The sequence below is a fragment of the Rattus norvegicus genome, chromosome 4, assembly GCF_021556685.1.
Source record: "Rattus norvegicus strain SHRSP/BbbUtx chromosome 4, alternate assembly SHRSP_T2T, whole genome shotgun sequence".
NCBI classification, from domain to species: domain Eukaryota; kingdom Metazoa; phylum Chordata; class Mammalia; order Rodentia; family Muridae; genus Rattus; species Rattus norvegicus.
The window spans coordinates 131,761,128-131,779,976 of record NC_141537.1 but is presented as its reverse complement, the minus strand read 5'-3'; the positions used below and the strand labels follow the sequence as shown (position 1 = coordinate 131,779,976).

The following is an 18,849-nucleotide window of genomic DNA, read 5'->3' as shown; positions in this document are numbered from 1 at the left end:
ACAGCCTCTGGCAGCAGAATTCTCTGGCCCCACTGTCAGTAACACCCTGGTGTAGAATCTGATCCTGGTACACAGAATGCCTGTTCACCACCTCACTCTTCTTAGAGCAAGATTTCAGAAAATGCACAGGGAGGACATAGACACTCCAGGGCTAACTGATACAGCTTCTTCCTGGATCTGAGCCTGAGTTAGTCAGGCCTGTCTCATCTTTCATCTTGACAGACGAGAGAGAGAGAGAGAGAGAGAGAGAGAGAGAGAGAGAGAGAGAGAGAGAGAGAGAGAGAGAGAACTTTTTGTGGAGATGCTATCTCTATGAACAAAAGACTTCCTATCAACAAGTCCTGCATAGTAACAGGAAGTGTGTGTGTCTGTGTGAGAGAGGGAATGAAAGTAAGAAGAAAGAAAGAAAGAAAGAGAGAGAGAGTGAAAGAGAGAAAGGAGGAGGGAGGGAGAGAGGAAGGAAGGGAGAAAGAGAGAGATAGAGAGAAACAAAGAAAGAAACAAAGGGAGAGGATGGAAAGAAGGAAGAAAGATGGTAGCTAGGTGGATGGATGGATGGATGGATGGATGGATGGATGGATGGATGGACAGACAGAAAGACAGATAAAATGGTTTAACAATTCTATACAAAAATGCTAAGCCAGGCTCTGAAATGACCCAGAGTGAGAATAAAATTGGGACATCTCTAAAAGCACACCCAGATATGACATTTGTTACTGCTGAGCCTTTTGGAGTATTGAGTAGCTCTCCCACGTTGTAGCCAAAATGGTGAGCTCCATATTCACTGAGAGATTCTACCTCAAAAAACTAGGTGGAGGCCTATTGAGGAAGCCACCAAACATGGCACTCTGGAGTGATCTGATCAACAGCCCTAAGGAGGTCATAGGCCTGGAGGACAAACCTACTACTTCTACTATTCACTAACTGCATGTGGCCTTCCAAGTTCTCCCCCATCTTCCATAGATAAGTGTTATGAGTGCTATGTCAGCCTTGATCTGTGAAGCATCTTATGGCAGCAGACTATACAGAGGCTCAAACTGGCCAAGCTACTGAAACTAAGTGAAGGTGGGGTGATGGGGAATAGCAGATAGGTAGAAATGAAGTCTTCACTTTTGGAAGACCTCAAATAAATGGCGTCTCTTGGAAATGGGAGAGATAGCCCAGTGGTTAAGAGCACTGACTGCTCTTCCAAAGGTCCTGGGTTCAAATCCCAGCAACCACATGGTGGCTCACAACCAACTGCAATGAGATCTGATGCCCTCTTCTGGTGTGTCTGAAGACAGCTACAATGTGCTTATATAATAAATAAATCTTTAACAAACAAACAAACAATAAATAAACGGTGTCTCTTATATTCCTTTCTAATGAAAGCAAATGAAAAGAGAGTCTAAATATGTAAGTTGTGAAGGCCAGAATTATCATTGCATAACTTTGCTATAGACTGTGATCGACCATGTTGGATTATATCTATATATTGCACAGATACTGACTACAGAGCAGAGACCACTGTGGTGTGAAGAGGCATGCGTCCACAGGTTCAGCAGCCAGTGGCACTTACCATGACTAGCATGGTCAGCTGCCCACAGCTCATGCTCCATGAATACACCTACTGAAAGGCTGGGTTCCTAAGTGTCACAAGCTAACTTTTCAACACAAGCCCTTCCCATTCCCTGGGTCATCTTCTTAGAGTAGAACTGATCTTGACAGCTAAAGGGGAAAGTCAAGAAAAAAACAAGGTGTTGGGCTGAAAAGGAGTTGAGCTTGGGCTCTACCAACTAGGCAGCTCTCCCAGTGAGTCTAGTGTTCATTGATATCACACAGAGATGCTATTGGCCAACACTTCAGCATAGCAGGAAAGCTTCATAATTCCTACTGCCTACATGGGCAATGTAGTCCAAAGTAAGAATGTGCTACAAAGACACATAATACGGACACAGTGAGTGTCAAGTGGGGAATTTTCACTGAGCGCACCAATGAAGTGAATTCTCATGAACCATTGTTTATTGAACAATGTTTTCTTTTTATTCTAACAGCAAGATTCCATGGATGTGCACATGTATGTTCACATGTACATGGAGAATCAACTATCTATCTACCTGTCTATCTAGTAAAGGGCTAGGAGAGGAGGGTAGCCATGATGAACAAGAAAAAGGCCATAAAAACTTTTACCAAGAATGTTCATTTTGGCCCCATTTCAGAAAGAGAGAGACATCCCCTCCTTGTTTAAAGTGCTGTAATCCCCAGGTCACAGATAGTAGAACTCAGCATCAAATCTCTATTGCATACCCTAAAGCTGTTACAGCTTTCTGTTGTCCTGAATACGGACAGGTTGAATACACACCCCATGCAACGAGTCAGGGGTTTTGTTTTATTACACTATTAACACATTCATTAGGGATATGTAAAACCACTGGCTTAGTTTATACACGGTGACACCTATGGAACAGTGGCTCTCCACTCTATTCAATGAGCTGTGCTATTACCTATAGCTAAATGGAGCTGATGGCACAGTCACACATGGGATGCAGTCAATCACTACACCTGATGACAGAGCATCTCGAGGGCTGAGGGCTGAGTCACCTTCATGCCACCTCAACTATATACCATTATCACTGCTCCATTGCTTAGCTGCACCTCGACAGTCTGCAAAGACTTACAATTGCAGATGTGAGCTCTCAAGGGAAAATCTGTCTCCTGGAGGAAATTGTGGCATAAGCTATAAAACGTAATACATGACATGCTTCCTTCATTGATTTAGACAGAAATGTCATTTGAGTATTGGTAACTACTCAGAAACAATGTTGAAAGCTTATTTTAAAAAACATCTACAAAGGCAAATGCTGATGCATACAAAGTAAAATGCCCCCTTCCCTTCCAATTTTACTCCTTTGACTTTACAGTTTGTATGCATCTTCTGTACCTATTTCAGGGCTAATGGAAATATAATTGGATAAAATATAATAACATATGGGGCATACACACACTTAAAGAAAGTGTCCAGTCACACGATGTAGACTTTCTTTCAGATTGTTGGTAAGAAATGGCACAATCAATCTGATGAATATCTCTCTTTTTAAAAGCTGCCGTACAATATATAATTAGTACTGATTATTTTACTGTTTGGGCCTGTGAGACGACACGGCAGGCAAAGGTACTTGCCACCAAGCCTGGTGACCTGAGTTCAATCCCCAGGACCCACGGGTAAAAGGAAGAGATGTGCCTCCCACAAGTTGTCTTCTGACCTCAAGTATTTACAAAGACTATTTGACTTATGCTGTCACCCACAGAGGTGCCAACTGCCCCTTTGAGTGACATTTTCACAATCTGATGCTACAAGTTTATGGCCCTTTCTAACAATTAAAAAAAAAATCACAGGAGCTGGTAAGACTGCTCAGTTGGTAAAATGCAGACGTGAGGGTTCAAGCCCTGTACTCCAGCATCCCCATTAAATGCCAGTGTACACCTGAATGCCTAATAGAGATCTGAGGCTCTTTGCACTCATTGGCCAACCAGGCGAGCTGAACTGGTGAGATTATGGTTCAGCGAGAGAACCTTTCTCAAAAATAAGTAGATGAAGACAGATATTGACCTCTGGCTTGTAAGCATGTGTGCATGTGCATACATGCAAACACAAAAAACGTACAAATAAAATATGTCACACACAAAAATATAAACAATAACATAGGATAAGGGGAAAGAGTGAGAGAGAAGTCAAAGCTGTCTCAGCTAACACAGAGGCAAGTGCATGAAGCAGATAGACCATGAGCTCCGGAACAACATTCTCCTAGTGTCTGCTGTTGAGGTGGATCTTGTTATTGTTTTCCTTAAAGGGCTTTCAACTTTGTTTAAACTTAAAATTGGTGCACAGAAATAACTTACTGTCTTTTGAGGTGAAAAAGTTTAAGCCTTTCCATGTTTGTTTTATTTATTTTAAAGATCAGAGGTAACAAGAATACCCATGTTCCTTCATGCGGTTATCCACCCCTCTCCTAAGTAGCTCTCATCCAGAATTTGCTTTGCAACCATCTGCCCTACAGGTTTATGCACTTAGAATATTGATTTTGTGTGGTTTTCCTTTAACACTATGTAAGTATTGATCATAGGAATGCTTGAACCAACAACATATTGAGGCCATTTAACATGAGCAGGGGTGTACTCACAATGATCCCTCCGCAGTTCTCTCTGTTCCATGAAAGCTGTCCCGTCCTAGTGGATGCTGACATTTGTTGTAAACCTAACCTATGTGTCTCCTTCCGAGTGGTCTTAGTGTCCTGCCTCTGAAGTGGAATTGCTAACTCTTGCAATACTACACCAAAAGCTTTGCCAAGTGTTGCCAAATAATCCCCTGAGGGGTTTTTCAATGAAGATCCTGTGGGCAGTATCTGAGGGATCTGTTTTGATGTCCCTGTTCTCACCAATTATGTATCAAACCTTCTAAGTTCTGCCTGTTTGCACAGTATCTGGTCATAGCCTAATGAAAGATTTCCTAATTACTAATGAGACTGAGTCTTTTTTTTTTAACAGGTGGTGAAACTGAGCATCTATATTCTTTACACACATTCCCAAACACACTCCACGGCTTTCTTATTGCTGCACGGGTGTTCTAATTCCCTGTCTATTGTCAATGCTATATATTGTTTGTCTAGAGACTGCTTATTGTTTAACATGACCTCCCAGAGACCAGTTAAAACCGAACAGAATTTAGCACCTGGTAAAGAAGATGCCCCTCATCCTACTGCCATCAGACTCAAAGATGTATTTTTCTGAAGGCCTTACTTCATATTAAACAAGCTTTATCAAGGAAGTAATCTCAATTTAAAGCAGAACTGTTTGTACAAAGGCACTAACCGTGATACAGATCTTAAGAAGTTATGTGACTCTCTGATTCCCGTCTACTCCTTGTCCCCAAGGAGAAAAATAAATCCTAAGGAGAATTACCAGATAAAAAGATGTAAAAGCCACTGAAGTCACTTTGCCAGATTCCCAGGAAATTACACCAACTACAACATGACAAGCCACAGTTTGTTTCCCTGTATCAATTTAAGAAACAAAACTGCAGTGCGATGAGTGAACCACAACTACAACTATCAATGTGAATTAAGAAAAAATTATATTACTTATTTTCGCATTATGTTATTTTATATTTGTCTGATTGCTTATTTACATACTAGTGGGATGTGTATGTGTGTTTGCATGTATATGAGCATACACATTAGTAGATAGTAGATGTGTATACATGCACGTGGAGGCCAGATGTTGATATGAAATGCCTCTCTTGATGGCTTTACACTTCCCTTATTGAAATAGGATCTGTTGCTGAACCATGAACGCACTATTGCTGAGTAGTCTGGCTAACAAGGGATTTTCCTGTCTCTGTCCCTTGAGTGCTAGTATCATGGCAGACAGGAACACCTGCCAGGTTTTAACATGGGCTCTGGAGAACCGAATTTTACTTCTCATGCTTAGGCAAAAACTGCTTGATTCACCAATCCACTCCCTCGGCCCTGGTTCTTTTATCTTAATAAGACTTATTAAGAGCGTGATGACTATATTATATTGATTAAAGAGAAACTTTTTAAAATAAAACAGGTGAGAAGATAGTAGAAACAGAATTACTAGATTGAAAACTTCAGACCAGAACAGGGGTGATATGAAAGACTGATTTTTGGTTTTTTTTATTTCCAGTTTCATCAGGGAAAGCAGGAAATGGAATGTCTTGGTCATTTGCAACTGCTGTGGAAACAAGAAGCCCTTCCTGTGCCCAAGGATTCAGAGTTCATTTGGGACGTTTTCTTGCCGTGTGACCTGGTATAAAATCTGGTCATGACCTCAAAGCTGTTGGGATGGCAGAACCAACCACACTGAGACCATTTCTACTATGTTTCCAGCCCTGTTTACCCTAGGCTAAACAGCAAGACCAAAAAGGCAAAAAGTGTGAGCAAATACCAAGAGATGACCTCAAAAAGGACTTTATAAGGAAAAAGTTCAGGAGGTTGGGTTTATTTCACCAGCTCCTAAGATAACACCATCAAAATAAGACAAAAACTATTTGTTCCTCATTTCAGAACTCATGTTTACTGTTACTGAACCTCTGCCTGTCTGTACTGATAAACTCCATTTAAACCTTACAGAAATATGGGATGGTTTTCTTTGGCTTGGTTAGATTTGGTTTGGTTGTTATTGTTTCTTGGATGACCTAGAAGTCACTATTTAGACAAGGTTGGCCTCGAACTCACTGAGATCTACCTCTGCCTCTGTCTCTGCCTCTGCCTCTGCCTCCTCTGGGATTGAAGGTATGTGCCACCACACCAAGCTAGAAACATCTTATCCTATTCACAGAGATCTGCTTATTCTTAAGATCAAGAACTGTTTCTGGAAAGTTATCCTTTGGGTTATAAAGGTTAGTAGATAAATGCTGTTGGAGAAAAATCCGTGTGTGTGTGTGTGTGTGTGTGTGTGTGTGTGTGTGTGTGTATACATACATGCATGAACATGCAAGCATACCTTTTTATGAACAAGTCCATGTTTATGTACATGCATGTGTGGACCAGAAGTCAATATCTAGTGTCTTTCCCAGTTGTTTTTTGCCTTGTTTCCTGAAACAAGATCTCTCACTTGGCCTAAAACTCACAAGAGTGCTAGGCTGTCTAGCCAGGAATTTCCAGATACCTTCCTCCTCCCCAGCACTGGGACCAGAGGCAAGAGCTGCCACAGCCAGCTTTTGTGGTGATGCTAGGGAACCCAACTCAGATCCTTATTCATACAGAGCAGACATTTTACTGACTGACCTTCCTTCCTCGAAAAACCACCTTTCAAAAAGATAGCCATTTTGGTCCAAGCTCATTAAACTTACTTAAATTTAGTGTTCAAAACTGTAGCTTCAACCACTTAGAGTCACTGAGTTCAATCTTTACATACCAGACTTTTCATCAGCAATTTGCAAATAGATAATATAGAGGGAAGTATCAGAGACAAAGTCAAAATTCCGTGGTTATACAAAGAAAATGCCACGGAGAAGGAAGGGTCTTTGGAAACAAACGATGAAATAATACTAAATCCACAAACAAGGAACTTTTTTATGTCTATTATATAACATGTGCAAATTAACTCAAACTGACTCAAGAAAACTAAAACTGTTCAGTTTCTACAAGCAAACATAGAAGAGCCTTATGAACTCGAGTTAAGCAAAGGTTTACACCACACCAAAACTAAGATTGATGGTAGAATTCATCAACGAGTTGGGTTCTATCCTTGTTGACAACTGCTGCTTTTCCAAATACATGATTAAAGATGAAAGTTGAATGAAAAAGAAATATGTAAAAGATGTGTTCCTGACAGATTCAAGACAAGGAATTCCAACAGCCTACTTTAAAAATGAGCAAGTGACCTACACAAATACTTCATCAGAATAAGATCTGCAAAGAGGAAATAGTAGCTCAAGAAGGTGGTCTACATAACTAGTTATTAAATACTAAGTACAATCCCAGTGAAATTATAGTCCACCTTATCAATAATACACAAACATATCAGATGATGGAAATGGCTGAGTTTGGGAAGACTATCACATGTAAAGAAAATGGACGTTGTATAGAGTCTTGTATATGACTGCGGATACTATAAAATGAAGTAAGGCTCTTCCTTCAAAAGTTAAATAGATTTCAGTTGTATTTCTGGACTATCCACTCCCAGGTGTTTACCCAAGAGAAATGAAAATGCCTCACAAGTATCTGTTGACCAAAGCTTAATTTATCTTCTTCTGGGACTAGAAATAGGACCCAGTATCCATAAGAGGTGAATGGACCAATGGTCTACAGAGAATTTAACAATTCAAGGGATTAAGATATTACTATGTACCATTACATAGCTGAATCTCAAGTTAATGAAATTAAGTGAGAAGATTCTTGGATTCTCCTCTCTAAAGTATGTATAACCTAATCTACAGTGAAATAAATCAAATCAGGAGTTGTCTATAGACAAAAGGAAAAAGTTGAGCTGGGAAGGAAACATGGGCAAGAAAAAGGCACCTTGGTCATAATTATTTCACAGGAGAATGGTTCATCAAAATGTATCAAATTATACACTTTTGACATATTACATGCCAATTATGCTGTTTGAAAACAATAATAATAGCTGTGATTATCAGGAATGTCTAGCACTTCCATTTGCATTGTGTCATGAACAGGCGCCTACCTATGAGGTAGACATGTTTCACTCTCCTTTTAAAGGGTACAAAGGAGGAAAATATCTCTTATAGACATATCTCCCTGCCTGCCTGCCTACCTACCTGTCTGTCCCAATAGTTCTGTGATGACCGACTACAGTGGAATCCTAAGGAGCAGAAACAATATGGTTATAGACTGTATTCTCATGTCCCTCGCTGTCTGTAAGGACAGAAGCAGCCAGTGTGGAAAGTGTGAATGCCTAGTGACAGTGATATGGCTTCAACTTTCCCTTCTTGTGTTTGAAAATTTGGACACCTGAACTTGCGGCACTGTTTGGGGAGGTTGTAGACTTTTGGAGAAGTAGGGTCCAGCTTAGGAACTTGGAGGGACTTGAGGTTAATTATAGTATACTTCAGTTGTCTTATTGCTTCCTGATTCAAACATTCCTGCTGCAATGGATTGGCCCACTCTTGCAGTCCTGCCTTCCCTACCCTAATGGATGGAGTAGCCCATGAAACAGAGTCAAATGAATCTGCTCTTAACTTGTTTCCAGAATGGATTTTATCACAGTAGCACAAAGAGTCAAAGACCATTGTCATATAAGCACTATTCTGTGAAAGGAGAGTATGAGAAGAGGGAAACAAGGAAAGCCTCACAGAGAAGCAGCAGTTGGCCTGGGTCTTATTGGTAGAATAAGGTTTGGCCAAGTAGGAGACTAGAGAGGTGGCTCGGTGGTTAAGAGCACTAGTGCTCTTGCAAAGCCCCCAGGTTCCTTTTCAGCACAAAAAAAGCAGCTCACAACCATCTGTAACTCCAGTTCCAAGGGTATGGAGTGCTTTCCTCTGGCCTCCATGGATACTAAATACATAAGGTGAACATATATACATGTAGACAAAATACCTATATTCATTAAATAAATAAACCTAAATTTTAAAACATTAAGTAAGGACAGAGACACATGGAGCACACGGCATTTCTGAGGTTGATTTCAAGGTGGTTTGATGGTGGACGGGCAAATACATAAATCTAAAAATGAGCAACTCTGTCAGCTTGGCTTCAGGGTAGTTAAGTGTGGGGCAATGCAAAGGCAAGGGAGAGTTAGAGGTGGCTCAGTGGTTAAGAGCATGTGTACTCGTCCATAACCTGAGCTCTATTCCCAGTACCCATATCTGACACAACTGCCACAAAACTGCCTATAGACTCCAGGTCCAGGGGATCTAACACCTCTGGCTTCTGCAGGCACCTGCACTCATGTGCCCATACCAGGATTCAGAAAGACAGGCAGGCACACACAGACACACAGACACACAGACACACAGGCACACAGACACAAACATACACACACACACACACAGGCACTGGCATGCAGGCACATACACAGAGGCATAATTAAAATAAAGTATTTAAATAATCAAAATAAAGTATTTAAAAACTAAAAGACATTAAAAAGCAGTGAGGTAATTAATTCTAAACTCAATGTTTATGCTTTGTTTCTTGTGTACAACCATAGCCCCTGTGCCTGGACCTCTCATGGCTTATAGTAAGCTCTCAAACACTCTAAACAGGAACAGAAGTTTATGAAAAGTGACAAAATGTCTTTAATCTGAACATGGTAGGTTATTCCTCCAGTGTCATTGAGTGTTGGTACTGATATGAATGAGGACAATGGCAGTAACATCTGCTAAGACTTGACTTTATCCATACATACATGGACATTGTATCATACTACCTTCCAGCAGCCTTGGGTCACCAGTATTGCTTTCTCCCCGGTAGGAAAATGGGGGCTCTTACCAATTAGGTCATTTAGTTTCTAAGGTTACACTCCAGCACCTGGGAGCAGTAGGTTAAGAACCTGAGCCATCTGATCCTGTGTCACTTGTGGCAAAGCTATCTAAACACTTGCCAAACCAGGTGCAGTACAAGGCCACCCATGCCTAACAGAAAGGAAGTATGTTTCTGATTACAGCCATAGCAGATCCTGGGAAAGATGACTGACTTGCAATTAGTTAGCAAATAAACAGCACCCCTTCAGCCTGCCACTCATTTTGAAAAGGCCAGATGAGGCAGGTGAAAAAAGAAACTCCCAGTGACAAGGCTGCCACCTGGTCCAAGTAGAGCGACTGCCCTTAGCTGTGATAACTCATGCTGTTTCCTCATCTGTGATGTTTGGAGGTGTGCGTGCTATGCTGTCTGGGAATGCTCGCTAGCTTTTCTATAGCAGTGCTGGGATCTAAGCTCAAGTCCTCATGCTTTCCCAACAAGTTCAATTTTCATCCTTACAAGTAGGCTGGGTCTGGTCTGGTCTGGTCTGGTCTGGTCTGGTCTGGTCTGGGCTTGTCTTGTCTTGTCTTGTCTTGTCTTGTCTTAGTGGTAGTTGAGATGGATGGAGTGTAGTTTGAGTGAACCAAGATCTCCCTGTCCACACTCTTATCTATTTTCTATCAATGATGACCCATTGGCAAGATGGCTGGTCCAGCATAGAGGAACATCAATAATCCAGTAGAACACTCACACGATGACCCTGATCTCCTCGAGTCAATATTCTAAAAGGGGTTTCTGTAGTAAGGGAACCTATCTGGAATTTTTACAAAGCTCCAATAGCAAGTCATTCTCAAGCTCAAGATATGGGCCTAGTGAGCTTTACGATTAAAAGCTGAGTACCCAGAGATTAGCTAACGTGGAAATCACCATCCTCAGCTACAAACTCAACCCACAGACCAGAGAAAACCTGCTCCTGAGCCACGCACTGGGTTCTCACCACATGGCTTCCCAGCAGCTGAAGCGGAAACTCTAAGAAGGAAACCATAGTTTCTATACTCCTGGAAAGCTAAATACATAGTTTGAAATCTGTACAAATAAAGCTAGAAACAATGAAACACAACAGAAAATAGCATCCTTTCAATTTTTTTTGTAAAGACAATAAAATAAAATACAGCAATACAACTTATTTTGATTTTCAAATTTGAACCGATCTGAGGGTGTTTGCACATTTTCTCTAAAAACAAAGTATGCATTGAAGTGGTTCGGAGGCAGTTTCAAGTAAATAGCTTAAACTGTCAGTGACAAGAGTTAATAAAACCCAGTCAAACACAAAGTCCTGAATGTGCACAGAACCATGACAGCATTCCACAGTTTAGGGGTGTAACTACCAACTGCACAGTAATTAAAAGTAGTATTTTTGTCTGATGATCAAAAGAGCATTGTATACATATAGTCAAAAAAAAAGCCTCGGGCTGGTTTTCAAAGGGGTCTATTTTAGATCCGAATAACCTATGAACAGACAGGGTAACCCTTGCTGAGGAGGAAGACATCCATCATCTAACCAGGCACGACAGGCAGGTCCTTCCTCACATGAGCAAGCCAAGGGGTGAAGAATGAGTGATGGATTCAACTTGAGGGGAAGACTTTTCTGAGTCCACAGGGACTTTCTGTTTCCTTGGAGGTTTTAGATACAGCGGGTACCAAACACACGCAGGCGATGCTCTCCTGAAGCTCACACTAGACTGACTGCAACTAAATTTGGTGCTGGCTGCTGTGGCTTTGTGGGTTTATGTAAATGGTAAAACTGAGTGAGCCTGAGAGGCTGAAAAAAGATCACACACACACACACACATACACACACACACACACACACACACACACAGGGGAGGGCGAGAGAAGGGGAAGGAAAGAAGAAGTAAAGAAGGAGAGAAACAACATGGGGGACATACTGTAGAAATAAGGTCCAATTTCTCCTGCCAGGAGCCACAGGCATCTTACTTTCTAATGCCCATCAGACATGTATCTGGGAAGCTGCATCACTACCACACTTTGCTACCACCTTGCCTGATTGGACAGGGTTCCTTCTCCCTTTGGACTCTCACTCAGGTGTGCAAAGTTGAGGGCAATCCCCAGTGTGGGCTACTTCCCCTCAAATGGTACACGTATTGTGGACTGAAAGAGTCAGTTATCACCTACGTATGACATGGAGACGTCAGTGACACAGGGAGGGAGGGGAGGCCACAGTCAGCAGTCAACATTTGTGAAGTTTAAAGTACTGGACAAGTTTTTATAAAGAATTCTCAATCATACAGGCAAGGCTATTTTAAATGCCAGTGTTCAGAATACGGCATTAGTCGATTTCTTAGTCTGGTTATAACTTACATAAAAATCTGGAGCCACTGTGAGGTTGGGACCAGTTAGTTATTCCATCTCAAACATAAAATGAGACAATGAGCCACAGGGAGGAAAGGAGTAGAAAACGGGTGCAGACTCTACTCATTTTAAATGTATTCTGACAGAGACAGTCTTAAAGAAAGCTAAACTGTGGGGCTGAGAGGGGACCGGATCATGGCTCAAGGCAAGTGAAACACAATGGTATCAAGGCTTCCTCCATAGTTGGGAAAGACTGTGCCAAATCTATGAAACATGGAATCCTTGGGAGAACAGAAAAAGTAAAAAGTTCACATTAAAAAAGAAATTATATTCTGCTGGGTGTGGTGGTGAGTCTGATCTCAGCCCCTGGGAAGCAAAGGCTGGAAGATCAGAAGTCAAAGGGCATCTTCAGCTACTACCCATAGAACAAACCCAAGCCCAAGCCTGGGCCACAAGAGTCCTTGTCTTAAAGGAGCAGGGTAAAATAAGACCGAAAACATTTGCATAGTAATAAAACATTATTCACATCTTAAAATGCTCTGAATAAAGGTAAGTACTACAGATTGTAGTACAGAACTAAAGTCTAAGAATATTGTAGACGTTTCAAAAACTAAATTAATTCCTATCTCTGCGTTCAATAGCTCTTTTATGGAGCTGGATGAAAGGATACTGGTTGAGCTTACTTCGAAAGCCCGAATCTCAGACACACAAAAAAATTATGCTGGGCCTAGAGAAATGGCTCAGAGATTGAGTCTCTGCTACTCTTCCAGGGACCCAGGTTCTATTCCTAGCATCCATGTTGTGTGACATACTAACACCTGTAATTCCAGTTCCAGGGGATCTAACACCTTTGACCTGAGGATCCTTATGTCCTAGTACTCACATTAATCTCTCTCTCTCTCTCTCTCTCTCTCTCTCTCTCTCTCTCTCTCTCTCTCTCTCTGTATGTCTATATCTCTCCATCTCTTTTCCTCTCTGTCTCCTCTCTCCCTCCCTCTCTGTCTCTCTGTCTCTGTCTCTCTCCTGTCTCTGTCCTGTCTGTCTGTCTGTCTGTCTGTCTGTCTCTCTCTCTCTCTCTCTCTCTCTCTCTCTCTCTCTCTCACACACACACACACACACACACACACAGACAGACACACACACACACACACACACACACTTGTTTTAATTAAAAATAAATCTTAAAGTTAAGCAGAGGCAACTTCCATCCAGAGAGCTCAAGGAGCCTCACACATATCTCATTTCACCCTCACAAATTGGTGGTGGTGGTGGTGGTGGGGTGTTTTTAAAGTTAAAACATTTCTGTAAGATTACAAAGGGTTGCTTCTGATGCTAAATAGTATTGGAACCCAATCCTCTCCCTGGACATAATGGGTTTTTTTTTTTTAACTTCTATTTTTAGTAGGGAACAAACTCAGGAATTTTAGACTGTACTGTATGTAGGATGAGGTGAGACTTCCTCCGCAGTGGAGACAGGGCTGGGCACAAGTGTTCATTCATCTACTGCCTCCTGTCCTATCAGCGTTGTCAACTCTAGCTCCAAAAGAAGGTCACTGACTTGCCGAGTGTCAGCCAGTGTCACCTCATGAGTCAATCAGGTTGAGAGCAGAGAACAGGATGTGGGAGGTGTTTAGTTAACAGGGCCAGGAGGGAGGCAAAGAAACTCCAGTAATTGTGCCACACATTTTCTGTAAAACTAATTAATGAGATGCTCTTGAAACAAAATGGGGAGTTAGAAACACAATATGGGCAAGATCAGCAACAGGAACATGTCATAATTCTAATTTTTCCACAGAAAACTTATAGTCAATGTAAAAGAAAGAAAGAGAGAAAGAAAGAAGGAAACAAACAAACAAACAAACTGCGGAGCTATGGGGCAACAGCAGGGTGGGTATATGATTATTAGCTGAGAGCAGAGAGGCCCATCCTCCTACTGACTCTGAGGCCTGGCAGCAAAATCACTCTCTCCCTCATTCCCAGCCAGAGTCCATCCCTATTCCCAGCCAGAGTCCGTCCCCTACCTTCCCGGAAAACCCATCATTCTCCTCTCTGACTCTACCCAGCAGGGATCAAGTCCTTTTGTATGCAAAAAATTTTGGGAGGAACCTGGTAAGTATGAGTGGCACTGAATCTACTTTAGTCTTCAAATCTGGACAGAAGCGAAGGAAAGCACAGAGATTTGGGAAGGGCTTTCAAAGGGAGTTGGGTGGGGAGCTCACAGAAAACTCTGTGGCACAGAGGCAGCATTCAGATGTAAATTTCACTTAAAGTCAGTGGCCCTGGGGCTGGAAAGTTGGCTAGGCCTCAGCACTGGCTGCTTTCCCTAGGACTTAGGTTGGACTGTGAGCATCCACACAGTAAGGAACCCACAACCATCTAGCTGCAGGTTCTGGGACTCTAACAGCCTCTTAGGCTTCCACGGGCACGGGGCTTCCACAGGCATGAAGCATAAAATGGTGTTGAGACATACATGCAAGCAAAACACCCATGTACAAAAAATAAAAATTAAACTCACTGAAAATCAGGCCTCTCCTGTTTTTCTCTCCCTTTCTTTTTTTTTTTTCCTGACACCAGTGGGCCCAAAAAGTCATGGCTCCTACAGTAACAATGTGCACAGTCTTCAGAGGATACAATTTCCCTCACAGGAGAATTTTATCCCAGGAGGTTCCAAAAGAAACCTCGTTCTATCAAAACAGCCTTTAAAGGTGTATTGGAACTGACACTTTCATGATGAGATGAGGAGCCTTCTCAAGGACCACACGCTCAGATCCCATCAGGAAGGAGCAACAGGTCCCTGCTCTCTACAAACATCCTCTACCGAACCTCCAAGTCTAGCAATGGCTGCCCTTGCCTTTCCAGGGTTTCCCACTGCTGTGGGGACAAAGACATTTATCATTAAGTTGCTTTATAATGCTCTGCATTTGCTGCTTACAGACCACCTTGGAGAGTGTGGCATCATCTGACACCACAGGCACCAGCTTTGCTCAGTCTCTTGAAAGGAGTGTTGTACAAACTTCACACACTTAGAGTCCATAGGTGATCTCTTCTGCTTTGTAACTCTTCCCCTCCTCTCTCATATATTCCCACACATCTTGTTGCCTTTTGCCATTTACCACAGTTTTATTGGCCCCTCAGCAATTTGGATGATGGTGGGGGGACTAAATTAGTGACTACCTCCTGACTTACCAGAGATCCCCAGGATAACAAGAACTTCAGGTGGTTTTCCTCACCTTTAGATTCTCACTATACAGACAATGTTCATAGGATGATGATTTGTGGAGTGAATGAATGAAGAATACAATGAATGCATGCTTGTTTCTTGTTCCTCTCCTTGACCCCATCAGTAATTTTGCAGGTGCACTTTAGTCAACCTATTGTGTGGAAGGACCAGGCCAAGGACCAACTCAGTGGTCCTGTCTATTCCTCAGGCTCTCATGCATCCTCTGCTCTCCTCATTTGCCCAACACCCCAGGTTCTCCACGTGTTGTTCCTGGGTTCTACATTTCTTTAGCAGCTCTATTCTCTGCCCTGTGCCCTGCTGGTGGGTACTAGAGTCCGGGGGCTCATGTCCTCTCCTGCAACACTACCCACAACAAACTTCCTAGACTGAAACCCTAATTATGTTGCTGGGCCAAAACATGTTGCTGGAGTTCGACATGGCTCTAGAGTCAATGGCTTTCCCTATCCTATCCTCAAGGTCTCCACTTTCTAATTTTGCCTCTCTTCTCATCAATGTTGCCCAGTAGCAGTGGTTTTCAACCTTCCTGATGCTGATGCTTTAATGTTTCTCATGTTGTGGTGACTCTCTGACCAGAAAATTATTGTGTAGCTACTTCATAATTATAAATTTGCTACTACTATAAATTTTAATGTAAATATCTGATATGTAGGATATCTGTTATGTGATGTTTGTAAAGGGGACCCCAAAGAAGTTGTGGCCCACAGGTTGAGAGCCACCACCCTATGGAAAGTGTAGTCAACGATCTGTTCCTTCTTGCCAGTGGGACTTTGACCACATGGTTTCTTTGGCTTAAAATTCTCTTCTTATATTTCTTTGCTAAACTGAAGTCTGCCTACTCTTCCCATGACAAGTGAACATGGGGAAGCCTCTCTGACTCTGCACATGGGTCCCCATCGCCACTAGCTCTATGCTCTGCCCACAAGTCTTCCAATCACTGGCTCTATGAGACTTGCCTGTCAAATAATCTGCAACTACACGCTCATTTGTGTGATTTCTTGATTAACATTTATGTCCTCTGTTACCACTGAGTTCCACAGCCTGACATCAAAATCTATTTGCTATTTGTATCCTCAGTAAAAGAACGTTGCCCTTATCCTGTTGGCAGTCAATGAGGATTTGTTTGACACGTTGACTCTTCAGAGGTATGAGAATCAGTAGAGAACAGTCAGCAGAGGACAGACTAATCATGAAGAGCAGCCCGCTGCCATTTGTGAACAGGGAGGCACAGTATCCTGAAAGCATTCTCAAAAAAACAGGTGGAAGGCAGAATTTAGCTTACAGGCATAGCTGGCCCAATCTTAGAAAACCTTCTATAGCCTCTGCTATAGTCAACATCATTCTCTGTAGAAATACCCACCAGAGCAGGCCCTCTCCCCTTTCGTTTGTCATATAGCATGGTTCCATTCATTTTATACCCCCTTTCAAAAAATCAACTATTAATGTCTTATTTACTCTGGAATCAATACTTTTATTGGCCAAATAATTTTGATCACCTCCTTACCAATTCTATCCCTATAAAACCAATGGTTCACAGGCACCAGCTCCTAGAGGAGTCTATCTAAATATCCCTTACCTGTTAAAGAAAAATAAATGTGCATCGGAGAAGCGAAGCCAAAGGTTGGTGAACATTCCACACCCACTGCATCTGGCACAATGCAAGCATCTGTGTAATACCCTCTTGATCTCGTGTCCCACCACCTTGCTCTGACCTACATCCAGAACACAAACTTCCTCGCTACGCATCTCCTCATGCTACATGTCTTAGCCTAGGCTGTGGCGGCAAAACCCTCTGTGTTCTTCAACATTAGGCCCTCTGGGAACATAAGCATGACCTTCTCCTTGTGAAGCTGAACTGTGACTCCTCTGTACGTTCCAAAAATGAGGGTCTTCATGGCCGGGGAAATAAAACCCACTCACCTAGTCTTTCCTCCACGTCCAAGACTATGTTTTAAAGGCAACCAGCTCAGGAGTGGGACCTCCTCCTTTACATGTAAATTTATTCATTTCCTCAACTGTGACCCTGGCTCAGGTGTTTGTGCTCTAACTCCATCTATACCATTCTGGAAAATACTGCAGTGTTCTGCAAGAGTTCTAGTCTATGAAAGAAGGGCATAGAGAAACAAGGGAGATTGGGAGCAGTCCCTCAAAATGGCCTGGAGCTTTGTAAGCAGAGCACAGAAGATAGCAATCAGTAACCCCTAAATCAGCAGCAGCTGGCCAAACATCTGCCTGCCTTCCTAGAGGGCCTTACACCCAACACTTGCTCAGTTCAGACACCAAGAAGAGCTTGCAGTGTGCATATGGTTTGCAGAATTTGATCTTGTATTCGGCCTCCCCAGGACTGCTTCATGATCATAAATGGAACACCCCAGGGCCGCTTACTCTGCCCTTAAAGCTCCTGCAACCCAGGCCTGACTGGGCCCACAGGAGGTGCAGGTATTTTATGGACACTCAGCCAGCTAAGACTTCTTCTTTATGATCAAGCTTCTCCCTGGCTGCTCCCCACACTAGCAAGTCATGCTGCAAACAGGATTTTCTTATTGATCAAGACCACTGTAAGGTAGGCCACATGCAAGAGGGCCCAGCAGGCCCATTTATCAGATGAGGAAACTGAGGTTTATAGTTAAAGAGTATGTTCCATGTTTAAGGATAGAACAAGGAATCTAAGGTAGGCAGTACAATTCCACATTTTGAATATGGAAATGTATATGGTATGTGGGAAAGAGGGTAGAGGGAGGGAGGAGAGAAATGAAAGAATACATAGAGACAGCAATTATAAAGTTATACTCCAAGGCTAAGAAATAAGAGAGTGGGCTGAAAAGATCACTGAGGAAGGAGCCCTTCAAGGAAAATGGTGGTCAACACAACATAAAGCCTCACTTAACAGCACAACAAAAATTGGTGTGTGCCTGTAACATGTTAGCATATGAGGGAAGGTTAAGAGCAAACTGTACGTGACTTGTGGCATAAAGGAGCACTCCAGGCTGTATTTGTTTCTGTCTTAAAAAGTTGAAGAATGTTCTGTGACCGGGGATTGTACTATATGGAATTAGTAAACCTGAGAATTACATAGTCAATATGGGGCTTCAGGAGCCGCTGGCCAGGAAACAGAGGCAGCTGGGTTGACGACGGTCACCTGCGCTTTGCATGCTCCTGGTCAGTCTCATTTACAGACCTTCAGGGAAGGCCCAAGAATTCAGTAAGTGATAGTCTGTATTAATTTTATTATACTTAGCAAAGCACAGTTAGGTAAAAAAAAATAATAATTAGAATGTTTCCATGTAAGTAAAAGAAACTTTCTGACTCACCTGC

General features: G+C 42.3%; 1 protein-coding gene across 30 annotated transcripts in view; it reads right to left on the bottom strand.

Annotated features, from left to right (window-relative positions):
• Window positions 1–18,849, bottom strand: part of Mitf (melanocyte inducing transcription factor) — a 213,232-nt gene that overhangs the window by 50,448 nt on the left and 143,935 nt on the right.